Source organism: Coregonus lavaretus (assembly GCF_964263955.1).
Source record: "Coregonus lavaretus genome assembly, chromosome: 39".
Lineage (NCBI taxonomy): Eukaryota > Metazoa > Chordata > Actinopteri > Salmoniformes > Salmonidae > Coregonus > Coregonus lavaretus.
Window position 1 is genome coordinate 3,174,062 of NC_140026.1, and position 18,753 is coordinate 3,192,814.

The 18,753-nt window shown below is 43.1% G+C and overlaps 1 pseudogene across 1 annotated transcript in view; it reads right to left on the minus strand.

The window, feature by feature from the left end:
* Positions 1-18,753, minus strand: part of LOC311112647 (Fc receptor-like protein 5) — a 193,788-nt pseudogene that overhangs the window by 5,683 nt on the left and 169,352 nt on the right. Inside the window, exons 4-5 of the transcript in view lie at positions 12,696-13,043; positions 12,456-12,529 (exon numbers count right to left, since the gene is read on the minus strand). The product of the transcript in view is annotated as an Fc receptor-like protein 5 (transcript). The remainder of the gene's footprint in view (positions 1-12,455; positions 12,530-12,695; positions 13,044-18,753) is intronic.

Below are 18,753 nucleotides of genomic sequence, written 5' to 3' on the forward strand. Positions count from 1 at the left end.
TTGGAATACTTCACTTGTGATGGAATTTCATATTAAGTTTCAGATGTGGATATTTTTCACATTACATTTCACAGGTGATGCACTGCAGACTAAAATTTGTCGTTAGGATATCCCCAGAATGTCACGCAGTCTCAATGTTTTCAACTTTCATATTTGGAACACTTTGACATAAATGATTACATTGGAAAGCAATTCCCCTACCGCCCCAACAGATCCACGGACGACACAATGGCCATTGAACTGCATGCTGCCCTCACCAACCTGGACAAGAGGAATGCATATGTGAGGATGCTGTTCATCGACTACAGCTCGGCCGTCAATACCAAAGTGCCCACTAAATTTACCAGCAATCTCACAGCACTGGGACTAACTCCTCCCAATGCAACTGGGTCCTGGACTTCCTGATAGGCAGCCCCCAGGTGGTGAAGGTAGGCAACATTATCTCCTCAACACGGATTCTCAACATTGGGGCCCCACAACGGTGCTTCCTGAGTCCCATCCTGTACTGCCTGTATACCTGGTTCATCCTTGGGAGCAATTTCCAAATGCCTGGAGGTTCCATGTTTATTTGTACAAGCAATAGTACGCAAGTATAAACACCATGGGACCACGCAGCCGTCATACCGCTTCGGAAGAAGACGCGTTCTGTCTCCAAGAGATTAATGTACTTTGGTGAGAAAAGTGCAAATCAATCTCAGAACAACAGCAAAGGACCTTGTGAAGATGCTGGAGGAAACAGGTACAAAAGTATCTATATCCACAGTAAAACAAGTCCTATATCGACATAACCTGAAAGGCCGCTCAGCAAGGAAGAAGCCACTGCTCCAAATCCGCCATAAAAAATCCAGACTACAGTTTGCAACTGCACATGGGGACAAAGATCGTACTTTTTGGAGAAATGTCCTCTGGTCTGATGAAACAAAAATAGAACTGTTTGGCCATAATGACCATTGTTATGTTTGGAGGAAAAAGGGGCAGGCTTGCAAGCCGAAGAACACCATCCCAACCGTGAAGCACAGGGGTGGCAGCATCATGCTGTGGGGGTGCTTTGCTGCAAGAGGAACTGGTGCACTTCACAAAATAGATGGCATCATGAGGAAGGAAAATTATGTGGATATATTGAAGCAACATCTCAAGACATCAGTCAGGAAGTTAAAGCTTGGTCGCAAATGGGTCTTCCAAATGGACAATGACCTCAAGCATACTTCCAAAGTTGTGGCAAAATGGCTTAAGGACAACAAAGTCAAGGTATTGGAGTGGCCATCACAAAGCCCTGACCTCAATCCTATAGAAAATCTGTGGGCAGAACTGAAAAAGCATGTGCGAGCAAGGAGGCCTACAAACCTGACTCAGTTACACCAGCTCTGTCAGGAGATATGGGCCAAAATTCACCCAAACTTATTGTGGGAAGCATGTGGAAGGCTACCCAAAACATTTGACCCAAGTTAAACAATTTAAAGGCAATGCTACCAAATACTAATTGAGTGTATGTAAACTTCTGACCCACTGGGAATGTGATGAAAGAAATAAAAGCTAAAATAAATCATTCTCTCTACTATTATTCTGACATTTCACATTCTTAAAATAAAGTGGTGATCCTAACTGACCTAAAACAGGGAAGTTTGACTAGGATTAAATGTCAAGAATTATGAAAAACTGAGTTTAAATGTATTTGGTTAAGCTGTATGTAAACTTCCGACTTCAACTGTATCTGTAAGGTCCCTAAGTCGAAGTGAATTTCAAACACAGATTCAACCACAAAGACCAGGGAGGTGCCTCTCAAAGAAGGGTACCTATTGGTAGATGGGTAAAAATAAAAAGAGCATACATTGAATATCCCTTTGAACATGATGAAGTTATTCATTACATTTTGGATGGTGTATCAATACACCCAGTCACTACAAAGATACAGGTGTCCTTCCTCACTAAGTCGCTGGAGAGGAAACCACTCGGGGATTTCACCATGAGGCCAATGGTGACTTCAAAACAGTTACAGAGTTGAATAGCTATGATAGGAGAAAACTGAGGATCGATCAACAACATTGTGGTTACTCCACAATACTAACCTAATTGACAGAGTGAAAAGAAGGAAGCCTGTACAGAATACAGATATTCCAAAACATCCATCCTGTTTGCAACAAGGCACTAAAGCAATACTGCAAAACATGTGGCAAAGCAATACTATTATTGTCCTGAATACAAATTGTTATGGTTGGAGCAAATCCAATACAACACATTAATAATGAGTACCACTCTTCATATTTTCAAGTGGTGACTGCATCAGTTTATGGGTATGCTTGTAATCGTTAAGGACTGGGGAGTGTTTCAGGATAAAAAAAGAAACTAAGTTAAGCACAGGCAAAATCCTAGAGGAAAATCTGGTTGTCTGCTTTCCATCAGACACTGGGAGATGAATTCACCTTTCAGCAGGCCAATAACCTAAAACACAAGGCCAAATCTACATTGGAGTTGCTTACCAAGAAGACAGTGAATGTTCCTGAGTGGCTGAGATACAGTTTTGACTTAAATCTACTTGAAAATCTATGGCAAGACCTGAAAATGGTTGTCTAGCCATGATCAACAAACAATTTGACAGAGCTTGAATAATTGTTTTAAGAATAATGGGCAAATGTTGCACAGACCAGGTGTGGACAACTCTTAGAGACTTACCCAGAAAGACTCAAAGCTGTAATCGCTAACAAAGGTGATTCTATAAAGTAATGACTCAGGGGTGTGAATACTTATGTAAATTAGATGTTTTGATATTTCATTTTCAATACATTTGCAAACATTTCTAAAAACATGTTTTCACTTTCTCATTAAGGGTATTGTGTGTAGATGGTTGAGAAAAATACATAATTTAATCAATTTTTAATTCAGGCTGTAACACAACAAAATGTGGAATTAGTCAAGCGGTATGGATACTTTCTGAAGGCACTGTATCACTCCTCACCTCTCCACCTAATAGCTGATGTGTGGTGAGCGTTCTGACACAAAAATGGTCGCCGTGCATCACCCAGGTGGGTGCAACGCGTTGCTGGTGGATGAGGTGAGTTTCCCGCTACTATGTAAAGCGCTTTGAGTAACTCAGTTGGTAGAAAAGCACTATATAAATCCAATCATTATTAATTATGTTATCACAGTAACTTCTCACAAGATCACATGATCACATGCGATCACATGTGAAATTCATGTGTTTTTTCCGTAAGGGTAGTACAACTGTCATATCTCAAGTCGCTCTGGATAAGAGCGTCTGCTAAATGACTAAAATGTAAATGTAAATATCTCATCATAACACAAAATATACTGTTATTTTATGACAATGTTTGTTAACAATGTCCGTGTAAACAAACAATGTACATGAATTAATTAGTATAGCCCCATTCTTCAGCCGTATACCACAACAAGTGGCAGGGTGAATTACGGACTGCAACTTTAAATGGCCATTGACATGTTCTGCAGCAGGTTTGCATTTATTAGGATGACTCATGTACTGGAGGCAGCTCTGCAGGGTAGTCACAAGCTGGCACAGCCACAAAGTCATCAAATCTGATTTTAAACCTAACCTTAACCCTAACTTTTACCACACTTCTAACCTCATGCCTAACCCTAAATTCGGACCAAAAAGCGTATTTTGTTAACATTTTTTTCCCCTGATATGTAGACAAGTTAGACTGCAGCTGGCCCATCTAGTGAATATAGCTCAGCTCTGCCTCCATCAATAGATTCATCCCAATAAAAGTAAACCTGCTGTTCTGGACATAGAGAAAGTACAGAGACCAAAAACCACACAATCTCTTAGTACAGTTAACTATAACAGTAGCGAAGGAACTCTCAACCATTTACAATAATCACAACTTTATACTAGAACACATCCAACAAATATAGCATTTTGCATTCATTGTCATTGACAGCACATTTTGCAACCACTGAGTTAGCGCTACTCTTTAGTTCCTGAGTGGTGACCTGGTTAAATGCACACCACACCACCACACTACACAGGTCTGCATGGCATCTTCTATATAAACTCAGGTTCTCACAGAGATGCAACTTCAATGGAAGGTGGTCATTCAACCCCACCTCATATACAGATATAAAATCTTAATATATACGATATTGTCACAGCAAAAGAATCCTGCAGCAACAGGATTTTAACATTTAGTCCATAATGTTGCTTGATTGGTGGTTAGGCTATTAGCTGGCCAAAAGTAGGCTACATGAAAAGTGCAATACTGTTAATGCTGCAATATGTAACTTTTTGAGAGACCTGACAAAATTCACATGGAAATGTGAGGTATAGATCTGTCATTCTCATTGAAAGCAAATATAAGAAGCGGAAGATCAGTTCTATGTTCACTTTTTCAATGGTTTCCGTTTTTAAGTTTTGTTTGTTTATCTTTTACTTTTGGTTTTAAACACCAGCTTCAAACAGCTGAAAACACAAAATTGTTCCTTATGGAAAATATATTTTCACAGCGGTTTAGATGGTACAATGATTCTCTACACTATACCTGCTTGTTTTGTCACATAAACTGAAATCAGGTGAACTATTAGAATTTTAGCAACCAGAAAATGGCAGAGCGATTTCTGCATACTGTGTTCCATTCTGTCCTGCCAACGATCTCTGAACTACAGTTCTTCTGACAAACCCCTCTACTTCCTATAAGATGACAGACCAATTAGTTGGGATCACCACTTTATTTTAAGAATGTGAAATGTCAGAATAATAGTAGAGAAAATGATTTATTTTAGCTTTTATTTCTTTCATCACATTCCCAGTGGGTCAGAAGTTTACATACACTCAATTAGTATTTGGTAGCATTGCCTTTAAATTGTTTAACTTGGGTCAAACGTTTCGGGTAGCCTTCCACATCCTTCCCACAATAAGTTTGGGTGAATTTTGGCCCATACCTCCTGACAGAGCTGGTGTAACTGAGTCAGGTTTGTAGGCCTCCTTGCTCGCACATGCTTTTTCAGTTCTGCCCACACATTTTCTATAGGATTGAGGTTAGGTCTTTGTGATTGCCACTCCAATACCTTGACTTTGTTGTCCTTACGTGTCACAACGGCTGATGTAGATGTGGTGAAGGAGTCAAACGCAGACACAGAAGCTAAGTCCAATACTTTACTGAACACAACCAAAAATATACAAAACACTGGCCTCAAAACAAACAAGAGGCGGACGATGCGCAACAATGCGCAAAAGGCTAGTATACCAAGGCGCACGAAAACAGTACAGTGCGACGACAGGGAAAACAACAAACAAACAACGAGCCGACCTGATGACAGGCGAACAATAACACACAACACAAAACTAACCAAACGGGAAACTTATAGAGGACATAATCAACTAAACAGGACACAGGTGTTCACAATCAGACAAAACCAACAGACAGCGAAAACATCAAACGGTGATAGCTAGTACTCCGGGGACGACGACCGCCGAAGCCTGCCCGAACAAGGAGGAGGAGCAGCCTCGGCCGAAACCGTGACAGTACCCCCCCCTTGACGCGCCGTACCAGCCGTGCGCCGACCCCGGCCTCTGGGACGACCAGGAGGACGCGGAGCAGGGCGCGTAGGATGACTACGGTGGAACTCAGTCAGAGGAGACGGGTCTAGGATGTCTCTCCTCGGCACCCAGCACCGTTCCTCCGGACCGTACCCCTCCCACTCCACGAGATACTGGAGACCCCCCACCCGACGTCTTGAGTCCAAGATGGCCCGAACTGTGTACGCCGGAGCCCCCTCGATGTCAAGTGGGGGCGGAGGAGTCTCACTTATCTCATCGTCCTGGAGTGGACCAGCTACCACCGGCCTGAGAAGAGACACATGGAACGAGGGGTTAATGTTCTTATAGTTAATAGGTAGTTGTAATCGGTAACACACCTCGTTCAATCTTCTCAGGACTTTAAAAGGCCCCACAAACCGTCGACCCAGTTTCTGGCAGGGCAGGCTGAGGGGCAGGTTTCTGGTAGAGAGCCAGACTCGATCACCAGGTGCGTACACCGGCCCCTCACTGCGGTGGAGATCGGCGCTCGCTTTCTGACGACGGATAGCCTGCTGCAAGTGGACGTGTGCAGCGTTCCACGTCTCCTCTGAGTGCCGCATCCACTCATCCACCGCAGGAGCCTCGATCTGGCTCTGCTGCCACGGTGCCAGAACCGGCTGGTAACCTAACACACATTGGAAAGGGGTTAGATTGGTTGAGGAGTGGCGGAGGGAATTCTGGGCCATCTCTGCCCAGGGGACATACCTCGCCCACTCCTCCGGCCGGTCCTGGCAATACGATCTAAGAAACCTACCCACATCCTGGTTCACACGTTCCACCTGCCCATTACTCTCCGGGTGGTAACCCGAGGTCAGGCTCACGAGACCCCCAAACGCTCCATAAAAGCCCTCCAGACTCTGGAAGTAAACTGGGGACCTCGATCAGACACTATATCCTCGGGTACCCCGTAGTGCCGGAACACGTGGGTGAATAGAGCTTCGGCGGTCTGTAGGGCAGTTGGAAGACCCGGCATTGGGAGCAGACGACAGGCCTTGGAGAACCGATCCACAACGACCAGTAATGTAGTATTCCCCTGTGAGGGGGGAAGGTCTGTGACGAAATCCACCGAGAGGTGAGACCATGGTCGTTGTGGAATGGGCAGGGGTTGTAACTTACCCCTGGGCAGGTGTCTGTTTGTCCTTTTTCCCATTGTAACAACTCTTTTATATTCCTTTATTGTGAATTATTTTTTATTATTATTATTATTATTTTAAACCAATTAATTCGTAAACCAAAAAATACTTTAGACTATGTAGCTTATGTTTCCCTCCTTTTTTTTTTTTTAAATTAATTAATTACTTTTTATTTAATTAATTTTACAGAATAATGTCAGTGCTGGATTTCCAACACAACTCTAATCAAACCAACCCATGCACAAAAAACTCCAATGTGCAATTCTTAATTACATCAATTGATCAGTCTGTTGCCAAGTCCCTGTTAAATTGTCACAACATGAAATATGCTAGGCACACACAATATCCTGTATGGGAAAGTAAGTTTTGTGAACAGAGCAGTACTGGCCTTGATTGGACTGGATTCGGGGCAGCACACACTGTCGCATGACACACTGGTCAGCACCTCCTCTCTCTCTCTCTCTCTCTCTCTCTCTCTCTGTCTCCTCCTTCTCGTCTCTCACATGACAGAAGAACAAAGGAAACAGACAACAATTTAGTATTTTATGCATACCTATGTTCACATTCGCGCTAAGAAATAAGCAAACAGCTTAACTCAGGAATATTATAAATAGTGCCATAACATTTTATTTTATTTCTTTATTTAATTATTTTAATTTTTTAATCCGTCAACATATCTCTCATTTATAAATTCAATAGATCTCAATCAAATAGTTTCATAGTTAAGCAACAGCCGATTTAACAAACAGACTACTTTATTTGTGTAAGTCTCCCCCTTTCTTCTCTGTCTGCATGTCACAGCAGCTCAGTATAGGCAGGGGAATGGCATATTTGCTCTACGTAACTCTAAACTCATAAAATCCCACGCATGCGCAGCTCATTCCCCAATGCGATTTCAGAGTGAAAGGAGCTCTCCCAAGCAGCTCTCTCCAAGCTAAACAACAGAAAGCAGACAGACCAGCTGTCCCTCCGTTATTTCCAACACAGACAAACAGTAACATTTAACAAAACTCACAAACCAACACAGAACATGGAACACAAATCCTACTTCGAAGTTTCTTATCTTCACTTATTCTAATCTGCAGATTTATAGTTATTTTCTTATCCATTACAACTAATCGTCCTCCCAGGGGCTCATAGTTTTTTAACAATTATTAAACGTTCTCTTCTATAGAGACTCATATAAGGTTTTAACCGTAACGTCCTCCCAGGGGCTCATATATAGTAAACAATTATTAAACGTTCTCTTCTATAGAATCAAAGGTCCTCCCGGTGGCTCATATATAGTTAACAATTATTAACGTTCTCTCTAATGGAGACTCATAAGGTTTTAACCTTAACTAACATATTTCCTTACAAAAAACTAAAACCCCTGTTTAGTCGACACACAGCAGAGACCTCCCCTTTTACACACACAAAATTCAAGAGGAATGCATCCGTTCATACAATACACTAAGCATGCTACCGTCGCTCCTTCTTTCTCATGGTTTCTTCCTACATTTCTGCTACCTCGAGTTGCAGATATTCAATGAGAGGTTACTTCGAACATGTACCTCGTCAACTATATGTCGAGAGGTAACGTGCAATTGAATGTATCTTCCACAAACTCACAGTTCCCAGAACTGACCCGAAAGTCAACCTAGTGACTCTCCTAGGATTTATGGCCGATCTTAATGATCGCCTCGTTTGAGGGCTTCCTTAAATCAGCGACGTCCTAAAAGTATACTTTTTCCTTATTTCCTGGCCTTATTCCTTCATGCTATTCCTGGACACTCCTTTTAATTTTATTCAAGCCAAATATCCGTGTGCCCAGTGTTAACAATTCCTATGGACACTCCCCCTGTTTGCGTTGTTCCCAACGCAAACAAATTTAGAAATTTAGAATGGATTCTCATCACACAGCAAATAAGAGCAAAGCGCACACACAAGTCCTTTGACGGTACATCTCCTCAACGCACACACACAGCACACGAACCGACCAGCGCCCAAAGTTGTGAGAAAGCTCACCCTATCTGCATGCCTCTTGAGCGGGAGTCACTTCATAGCCCATGAATGGAACGCTGAGAAAAGACGCAACACGTCCCAAATCCTCGTCGCCATTCTGTAGTGTCGAGACAACGATGCTGATCATGCTGTGACGACAAGAAATCCGCTGACACTGTCCTTGATTATAATGGTTTATTACATCAAAGATTACAGTATCAATTTACAGACTCCTGCAGAAGTCCGGAGAACAACTGACCCAATCTCTAATATCTTGTCCTTCCGTCCTTTTTTCAAAACATGGTATTTATATCCTATGTAACATAAGATGGGTGGTTTTTGATAGACCAATCCCTGGCCTCCACATATCTCCAAATGTCCTCTATTCCAAGAAGCCTGTGTAGTAATGCTTTCCAGATATTTCAGCAAAGCAGAGTAAAGTTCATCTATCACACCATTTGCAAACGTCAGCAAAATCATAGACTTTCAGATACTACAGCGGCCTTTCAGGTTATGTCGATATAGGACACGTTTTACTGTGGATATAGATACTTTTGTACCGGTTTCCTCCAGCATCTTCACAAGGTCCTTTGCTGTTGTTCTGGGATTGATTTGCACTTTTCGCACCAAAGTACGTTCATCTCTAGGAGACAGAACGCGTCTCCTTCCTAAGCGGTATGACGGCTGCGTGGTCCCATGTTGTTTATACTTGCGTACTATTGTTTGTACAGATGAACGTGGTACCTTCAGGCATTTGGAAATTGCTCCCAAGTATGAACCAGACTTGTGGAGGTCTAGAATTTTTTTTCTGAGCTCTTGGCTGATTTCTTTTAATGTCAAGCAAAGAGGCACTGAGTTTGAAGGTAGGCCTTGAAATACATCCACAGGTACACCTTCAATTGACTCAGATTATGTCAATTAGCCTATCAGAAGCTTCTAAAGCCATGACATCATTTTCTGGAATTTTCCAAGCTGTTTAAAGGCACAGTCAACTTAGTGTATGTAAACTTCTGACCCACTGGAATTGTCATACAGTGAATTATAAGTGAAATAATCTGTCTGTAAACAATTGTTGGAAAAATTACTTGTGTCACGCACAAAGTAGATGTCCTAACCGACTTGCCAAAACGATAGTTTGTTAACAAGAAATTTGTGGATTGGTTGAAAAACAAGTTTTAATGATTCCAACCAAAGTGTATGTAAACTTCCGACTTCAAATGTAGCTCATCTGCATTTCCTGCAGGGCTGGAATATTGTCAGCAACAAAATAGTGATCATATTAAGATCCTACATCTGGTGCCATTTACTAAGCATTTACACTTTTTAATCAATAAGGTATAAATCACAAAATAATGCGAAAACATGAAACTGTCTTAATTTACATGATTGTCTCATTCCTTTTTTCCATCAAAGCCTTAGTAAATCAGGTAATTAGTGTTGATACACAAACACACTGACTCAGAGTAGCACACAGAGCAAGGTGTGTTCCATTCTGTCCTGCCAACGATCTCTGAACTACAGTTCTTCTGACAAATCCCTCTACTTCCTTTAAGATGACAGACCGATTAGTTCACGCCTCTTTACCGTCTCACAGAGAAATAGAGAGAGAAACATTCTACAGAAATGTACAAAGACTGTGAGAAAAAAGAGTAACTGTTACTGGCGTGTTTATTTTCTGACCAACCTCTTATGATTAGCTACATGGCCTCACACTGGTTCCTTCCTCTTTATTGGATAAAAGGAGGATGAAATAAGAATAGAGATCTGAGATGAGATCAGAGCTTGTAGTTAGATATCAGAATGTGCAGATGGTTGTTTCATTTTTGCAATTAAAATGCACAGATAGATAGATAGATAGATAGATAGATAGATAGATAGATAGATAGATAGATAGATAGATAGATAGATAGATAGATATCCCTTACTGAGTGTAGGCCTCCCTGCAAGCCTAGTGTGCTAACCTCAGTTGTTCCACTGCCCACAAATATACATCTTCACCCCCATCTCCTTCCCCCTCCTCACCCCTTCTCTTCACACACACTACTGCTTAGTAGTAGCATGTGTCAAAACCACAGTCAGCTAGCTGACTCTTCTCAGGGTTTGGTGGTTGACTTGTTCATTAATCAGATGGTTCTGAGGGATACGTTTAGTTAGATACTGTCTACATAGATATCTTTGTTATTGTGTTGTTCATGTGATGTGGCAGGGTAATTGGTCATGTATTTTGTGTGTGTGCGTGCGCGCGCGCGTGTGTGTGTGTACGTCAGAGGCATTCACATGCATTACCACAGACCAGAGATGGGAGGAGATTCAAAGCTGTAACTGGGTGAATGAACATTTAAGAATTTTCCCATTTTTTTCAACAATTTACCTCTAAATATATGAAAGTGTATTTTGGTACATGGTAGAGTTTGTGACACACGTGAAACATGTGAGGGATCAAACATAAATAGAGAGAGAAAGGTTAGAGGGGAAAAGCAGTCAGACTTCACCTTTTGTGGGTATAGTCTGGTAAACATTTGGGGTTTCTTATCGCCCCCTTCAGGGACAGGCCTGTAACTACTCCACATTCTAGTGGATCACAATATAGAAACTAATATGGTCATTGGTCACATAGCAACAGCATAAGCCCTCAGTCTACTGGGTCTGCCCTCTTATTCCTTCCTCTCTCTATCTCATCATAATAGTACAGACATGGAACACTTCTGTATGGGTTCATATCAGTAGAAGTCAAATCTGAATGTGATTTACAATAGACTGACAACACTATGGTGCATAGAGATTTTGTTAGAAAGTGTTGCTTTACATAATAAGAAATGTATAGAAACGTTCAAGATGTAAATGCATTGTTTCAACTCAGAAATACAGAGAGTAAAATGAATACATCCTTAAATCAAGTTATATTTCAAAGCAATACAATTATGTGGTGAATAATCACTTTTTATTTGATATATGAGAACTAGTACAAAATACAACACACCTTTTCCATTTTAAGTTCCATAGTGGAACACTCATCTGGCTCCTATAACAACTATTGAAAGAATTTTTCAAAAGACTTACATGTTGAAAATGTATATATGCTTTCAAATCTAAACAGTATAGAAAAAATTTATATAAGTAAAAAGTAAGGAGTTTAAACGTAGACTCAGCGATATGACGTAGATGTAGAAAGTAAACTGCACAGTGGTTCAATTTCCACAACATCTAAGAGTGTTGAAGCATGAGGCTCAACTTCTCCGCTGTTTTGGTCTTGTGGCTACCACACTGTGAACAGAGTGAAGTGAACCCGTACATATGCACAGATACTGTGTGTGACTGTGTGAGAGTGAAGTATTGCATCTCACTCATCTCAATATCTGCGGTGCTACTCGTGGCAACGTCATTTCTCTGAGTCTACCTTTAATATAAATATAAGCATTAAAGCTGCATTATGTATATATACATTTTTAATAACAAACTATAGCTACGTGTTCCATCTTAACTGTTATAGTAGGTCGACCAACCAAGTATAAACACAAAAGATTCACATACTCTAAAACAGGCACTACACTATTGTTTAATTAACAAACTGAAATAAAGACAGGTAAATGTAATATGTAAAGAAAAATCTACGTCAACAATAACAAAGGAAAACATCAAGCCACCAAAAGATGAAAACGTCAACTTACATTCAGCATTTGTGAAATTCTATTAACTGATATAAAACTTAGTAAACACGATCATATCAATGGTATAAACTTGATCAATCATAAAAATGGTTCAGTTAACAGTTCATACTGTAATGATCACACGGATGATTCATTCTGTTCGACGACATCATCACATCGTATCTGGTCTTGAGGAGATTTGACTGTTGAACACAAACCTACAGGAATATAACGGATGGAAAGTAGCATTAGAGTTAAACTGATCCATCTGCTCTTTCAACTCTACACTAATATAAAATGTAACCCATCAGAGAGCATTACATAAAGAAGGAGATTATCAAGCTGGATAAACTGATTGTAAATACACTGAAAGAAAGTTCTCACCTCGAGCCCTGCAGCATTTCACCGTCAGCACGATGGACACCAGTAGAAAGGGAGACATCACCAGTAGACCACACAGCAGCCTGGGCAGAGAGATGCTCTTCTGACCTCTCACTGTCACCCAGCTCTCTGGTGATTCTCCTTGACCAGATTTACACTTATAGAATCCTTCATCTGACTTGGATACTGTAGGGATGGTCATCTCTCCTGTGGTCTCATTCTTGATGAGTACTCCATCTTTGTAGAAATCAGCTTTGAAGTTTGAGCTGACTTTCCGGTTTCTACAGCTCAGAGTCACAGAGTCTCCTTCAGTCACGGGATGGACAGGGCTCTCCAGGATCACATCACCATCTGTGTAACATAATATAGAAATAATACTGTAAATCTGGAGTCATCACTCACAATACATCAACATCTTATGAGCTTGTATTTATGAGATGCAATCATTCAGTTACAGAATTGAACATCCTAGAAATGTTAGTGAGTGTTGTACAATAGACGTACTATTAACTGTGATGTTGACAGCATTACTGTACTCTCCTGATCCAGACTCACACCAGAACACTCCAGCTCTAGCAGCCGTTTATCATAAAACTGTTTTACATTTACATTTACATTTACGTCATTTAGCAGACGCTCTTATCCAGAGCGACTTACAAATTGGTGCATTCACCCTATAGCCAGTGGGATAACCACTTTACAATTATTATTATTTTAGGGGGGGGGGGGGGGTAGAAGGATTACTCTATCCTATCCCAGGTATTCCTTAAAGAGGTGGGGTTTCAAATGTCTCCGGAAGGTGGTGAGTGACTCCGCTGTCCTGGCATCGTGAGGGAGCTTGTTCCACCATTGGGGTGCCAGAGCAGCGAACAGTTTTGACTGGGCTGAGCGGGAACTAGGCTTCCGCAGAGGAAGGGGAGCCAGCAGGCCAGAGGTGGATGAACGCAGTGCCCTCGTTTGGGTGTAGGGACTGATCAGAGCCTGAAGGTACGGAGGTGCCGTTCCCCTCACAGCTCCATGGGCAAGCACCATGGTCTTGTAACAGATGCGAGCTTCAACTGGAAGCCAGTGGAGTGTGCGGTGGAGCGGGGTGACGTGAGAGAACTTGGGAAGGTTGAACAACAGACGGGCTGCGGCATTCTGGATGAGTTGTAGGGGTTTAATGGCACAGGCAGGGAGCCCAGCCAACAGCGAGTTGCAGCAATCCAGACGGGAGATGACAAGTGCCTGGATTAGGACCTGTGCCGCTTCCTGTGTAAGGCTGGGTCGTACTCTCCGAATGTTGTAGAGCATGAACCTGCAGGATCGGGTCACCGCCTTGATGTTAGCGGAGAACGACAGGGTGTTGTCCAGGGTCACGCCAAGGCACTTCGCACTCTGGGAGGAGGACACAACGGAGTTGTCAACTGTGATGGCGAGATCATAGAACGGGCAGTCCTTCACTGGGAGGAAGAGCAGCTCCGTCTTGCCAAGGTTCAGTTTGAGGTGGTGATCCGTCATCCATACTGATATGTCTGCCAGACATGCAGAGATGCGATTCGCCACCTGGTTATCAGAAGGGGGAAAGGAGAAGATTAGTTGTGTATCGTCAGCGTAGCAATGATAGGAGAGGCCATGTGAGGATATGACAGAGCCAAGTGACTTGGTGTATAGCGAGAATAGGAGAGGGCCTAGAACTGAGCCCTGGGGGACACCAGTGGTGAGAGCACGTGGTGCGGAGACAGCTTCTCGCCACGCCACTTGGTAGGAGCGACCGGTCAGGTAGGACGCAATCCAAGAGTGAGCCGCGCCGGAGATGCCCAGCTCGGAGAGGGTGGAGAGGAGGATCTGATGGTTCACAGTATCAAAGGCAGCAGACAGGTCTAGAAGGACAAGAGCAGAGGAGAGACAGTTGGCTTTAGCAGTGCGGAGAGCCTCCATGACACAGAGAAGAGCAGTCTCAGTTGAATGACCAGTCCTGAAACCTGACTGGTTTGGATCAAGAAGGTCATTCTGAGAGAGATAGCAAGAGAGTTGGCTAAAGACGGCACGCTCAATAGTTTTGGAAAGAAAAGAAAGAAGGGATACTGGTCTGTAGTTGTTGACATCAGAGGGATCGAGTGTTGGTTTTTTGAGAAGGGGTGCAACTCTCGCTCTCTTGAAGACGGAAGGGACATAGCCAGCGGTCAAGGATGAGTTGATCAGCGAGGTGAGGTAGGGGAGAAGGTCACCGGAGATGGTCTGGAGAAGAGAGGAGGGGATGGGGTCAAGCGGGCAGGTTGTTGGGCGGCCTGCAGTCACAAGTCGCGAGATTTTATCTGGAGAGAGAGGGGAGAAAGAAGTCAAAGCATAGGGTAGGGCAGTGTGAGCAGGACCAGCAGTGTCATTAGACTTAACAAACGAGGATCGGATGTCGTCAACCTTCTTTTCAAAGTGGTTGACGAAGTCATCCACAGAGAGGGAGGAGGGGGGGGGGGACTCACCAGTAACATGTACAGTGGGGAAAACAAGTATTTAGTCAGCCACCAATTGTGCAAGTTCTCCCAATTAAAAAGATGAGAGAGGCCTGTAATTTTCATCATAGGTACACGTCAACTATGACAGACAAATTGAGAGAAAAAAATCCAGAAAATCACATTGTAGGATTTTTAATGAATTTATTTGCAAATTATGGTGGAAAATAAGTATTTGGTCACCTACAAACAAGCAAGATTTCTTGCTCTCACAGATCTGTAAATTCTTCTTTAAGAGGCTCCTCTGTCCTCCACTCATTACCTGTATTAATGGCACATGTTTGAACTTGTTATCAGTATAAAAGACACCTGTCCACAACCTCAAACAGTCACACTCCAAACTCCACTATGGCCAAGGCCAAAGAGCTGCCAAAGGACACCAGAAACAAAATTGTAGACCTGCACCAGGCTGGGAAGACTGAATCTGCAATAGGTAAGCAGCTTGGTTTGAAGAAATCAACTGTGGGAGCAATTATTAGGAAATGGAAGACATACAAGACCACTGATAATCTCCCTCGATCTGGGGCTCCACGCAAGATCTCACCCCGTGGGGTCAAAATGATCACAAGAACGGTGAGCAAAAATCCCAGAACCACACGGGGGGACCTAGTGAATGACCTGCAGAGAGCTGGGACCAAAGTAACAAAGCCTACCATCAGTAACACACTACGCCGCCAGTGACTCAAATCCTGCAGTGCAAGACGTGTCCCCCTGCTTAAGCCAGTACATGTCCAGGCCCGTCTGAAATTTGCTAGAGTGCATTTGGATGATCTAGAAGAGGATTGGGAGAATGTCATATGGTCAGATGAAACCAAAATAGAACATTTTGGTAAAAACTCAGCTCATCGTGTTTGGAGGACAAATAATGCTGAGTTGCATCCAAAGAACACCATACCTACTGTGAAGCATGGGGGTGGAAACATCATGCTTTGGAGCTGTTTTTCTGCAAAGGGACCAGGACGACTGATCAGTGTAAAGGAAAGAATGAATGGGGCCATATATCGTGAGATTTTGAGTGAAAACCTCCTTCCATCAGCAAGGGCATTGAAGATGAAACGTGGCTGGGTCTTTCAGCATGACAATGATCCCAAACACACCGCCCGGGCAATGAAGGAGTGGCTTCGTAAAAAGCATTTCAAGGTCCTGGAGTGGCCTAGCCAGTCTGTGATGCCCAGCGACAGCCCAAAACATCACTGCTCTAGAGGAGATCTGCATGGAGGAATGGGCCAAAATACCAGCAACAGTGTGTGAAAACCTTGTGAAGACTTACAGAAAACGTTTGACCTGTGTCATTGTCACAAAGGGTATATAACAAAGTATTGAGAAACTTTTTTATTGACCAAATACTTATTTTCCACCATAACTTGCAAATAAATTCATTAAAAATCCTACAATGTGATTTTCTGGATTTCTTTTTCTCATTTTGTCTGTCATAGTTGACGTGTACCTATAATGAAAATTACAGGCCTCTCTCATCTTTTTAAGTGGGAGAACTTGCATAATTGGTGGCTGACTAAATACTTTTTTTCCCCACTGTATCTGGACTGGGTCACTGTACAGGGTATGGTAGACTGGGTCTCCTCTCCCAGCTCTGCACCAGTACTGTCCTCCACCAGAGACACTGACCCTGCTGAGTGTGTAGGAGTATCCAGAGGTTGAGGTTACTGGTGTAGAGTCTGGTCTGTGTCTATACCAGTAAAACTTCCATCCATAAGACTCTACTGTACAGGTCAGTGTCACACTGTCTCCTGTGAATACGTTCGCTTGGTCTAAACTCAGTGTAGCCGTCGGACGACTATCTGTTGGAATCAAGAAATGTGTGTGATGCATCTGGAAAACATGGATCTGATCTGCTGCATGATATGTCCTCTTGATGGGAAAGGTTCAAATCTCAGTGAGGCAGAATAGTCTACAGGCACACAAAAAATGTCGACATGATTGACTCAACAACAACAGTGTCTATCTATCTGTATGACAAGAGAGAGAACAGAACAAAGTAATGTACCTTTAACAGTGAGAGTGACAGGATCACTTGTTAGTGAAGATGTGGGTCTAGACACTCTGTTCCCTTCACACCAGTACTGACCCTGGTCAGACACACCAGCTCTACTGATGATGAGGGTGTCTCCTGTTACAGTGTGTCTGACAGACTGGGATACTACATTATCAATCCTGTCTTTGAACAACTGATAGCTCCAGTCACTGTGAGACTCTGTTGAACACGTCAGAGTCACTTTCTCTCCAGTGTATGCAGGGTTTGGCTTTACAGTCAGTGTAGCTTTGGGCAGAGCTGAGGAAACAGACCACAAAAAATCTGAATTCATGCCTGGATTAATGGATTCGGCTATTTCAGCCACACCCGTTGCTGACAGGTGTATAAAATCGAGCTAACAGCCATGCAATCCCCATAGACAAACAATGGCAGAACAATTGCCTTACTGAGGAGCTCAGTGACTTTCAACGTGACACCGTCATAGAACGCCACCTTTCTAACAAGTCAGTTTGTCAAATGTCTGCCATGGTAGATCTGCCGTGGTACTTCAACTGTAAGTGCTGTTATTGTGAAGTGGAAACGTCTAGGAGCAACAATGGCTCAGCTGCAAAGTGGAAGGCCACACAAGCTCACAAAACGGGACCGCCGAGTGCTGAAGCACGTAGCGCGTAAAAATAATCTGTCCTCGGGTTGAAACACTCACTACTGCGTTCCAAACTGCCTCTGGAAGCAACGGCAGCACAATAAATGTTAGTTGGGAGCTTCATGATATGGGGTTCCATGGCTGAGCAGCCGCACACAAGGCTAAGATCACCATGCGCAATGCCAAGCGTCAGCTGGAGTGGTGTAACGCTTGCCGCCATTGGACTCTGGAGCAGTGGAAACGCGTTCTCTGGAGTGATGAACTCTTCACAATCTGGCAGTCCGACGGACAAATCTGGGTTTGGCTGATGCCAGGAGAACGCTACCTGCCCGAATGCATAGTTCCAACTGTAAAGTTTGGTGGAGGAGGAATAATGGTCTGGGGCTGTTTTTCATGGTTTGGGCTAGGCCCCTTAGTTCCAGTGAAGGGAAATCTTAACGCTACAGCATACAATGACATTCTAGACAATTCTGTGCTTCCAACTTTGTGGCAACGGTTTGGGGAAGGCCCTTTCCTGTTTCAGCATGACAATGCCCCCGTGCACAAATCGAGGTCCGTACAGATATGGTTTGTCGAGATCGGTGTGGAAGATCTTGACTGGCCTGCACAGAGCCCTGACCTCAACCCTTTGGGATGAATTGGAACGCCGACTGCAAGCCAGGCCTAATCGCCCAATATCAGTGCTCCACCTCACTAATGTTCGTGTGGCTCAATGGAAGCAAGTCCCCACAGCAATGTTCCAATATCTGGTGGAAAGCCTTTCTCAGAACAGTGGAGGCTGTTATAGCAGCAAAGGGAGTACCGATGATATTGGAATGAGATGTTCAACGTGTCCACATACTTCTGGTGATGTTCTGTACTTACAAAACGACCATGTCTACATGATTGACTCAATATAAATAGTGTCCATCTTCATGACAACAAAATTACTCA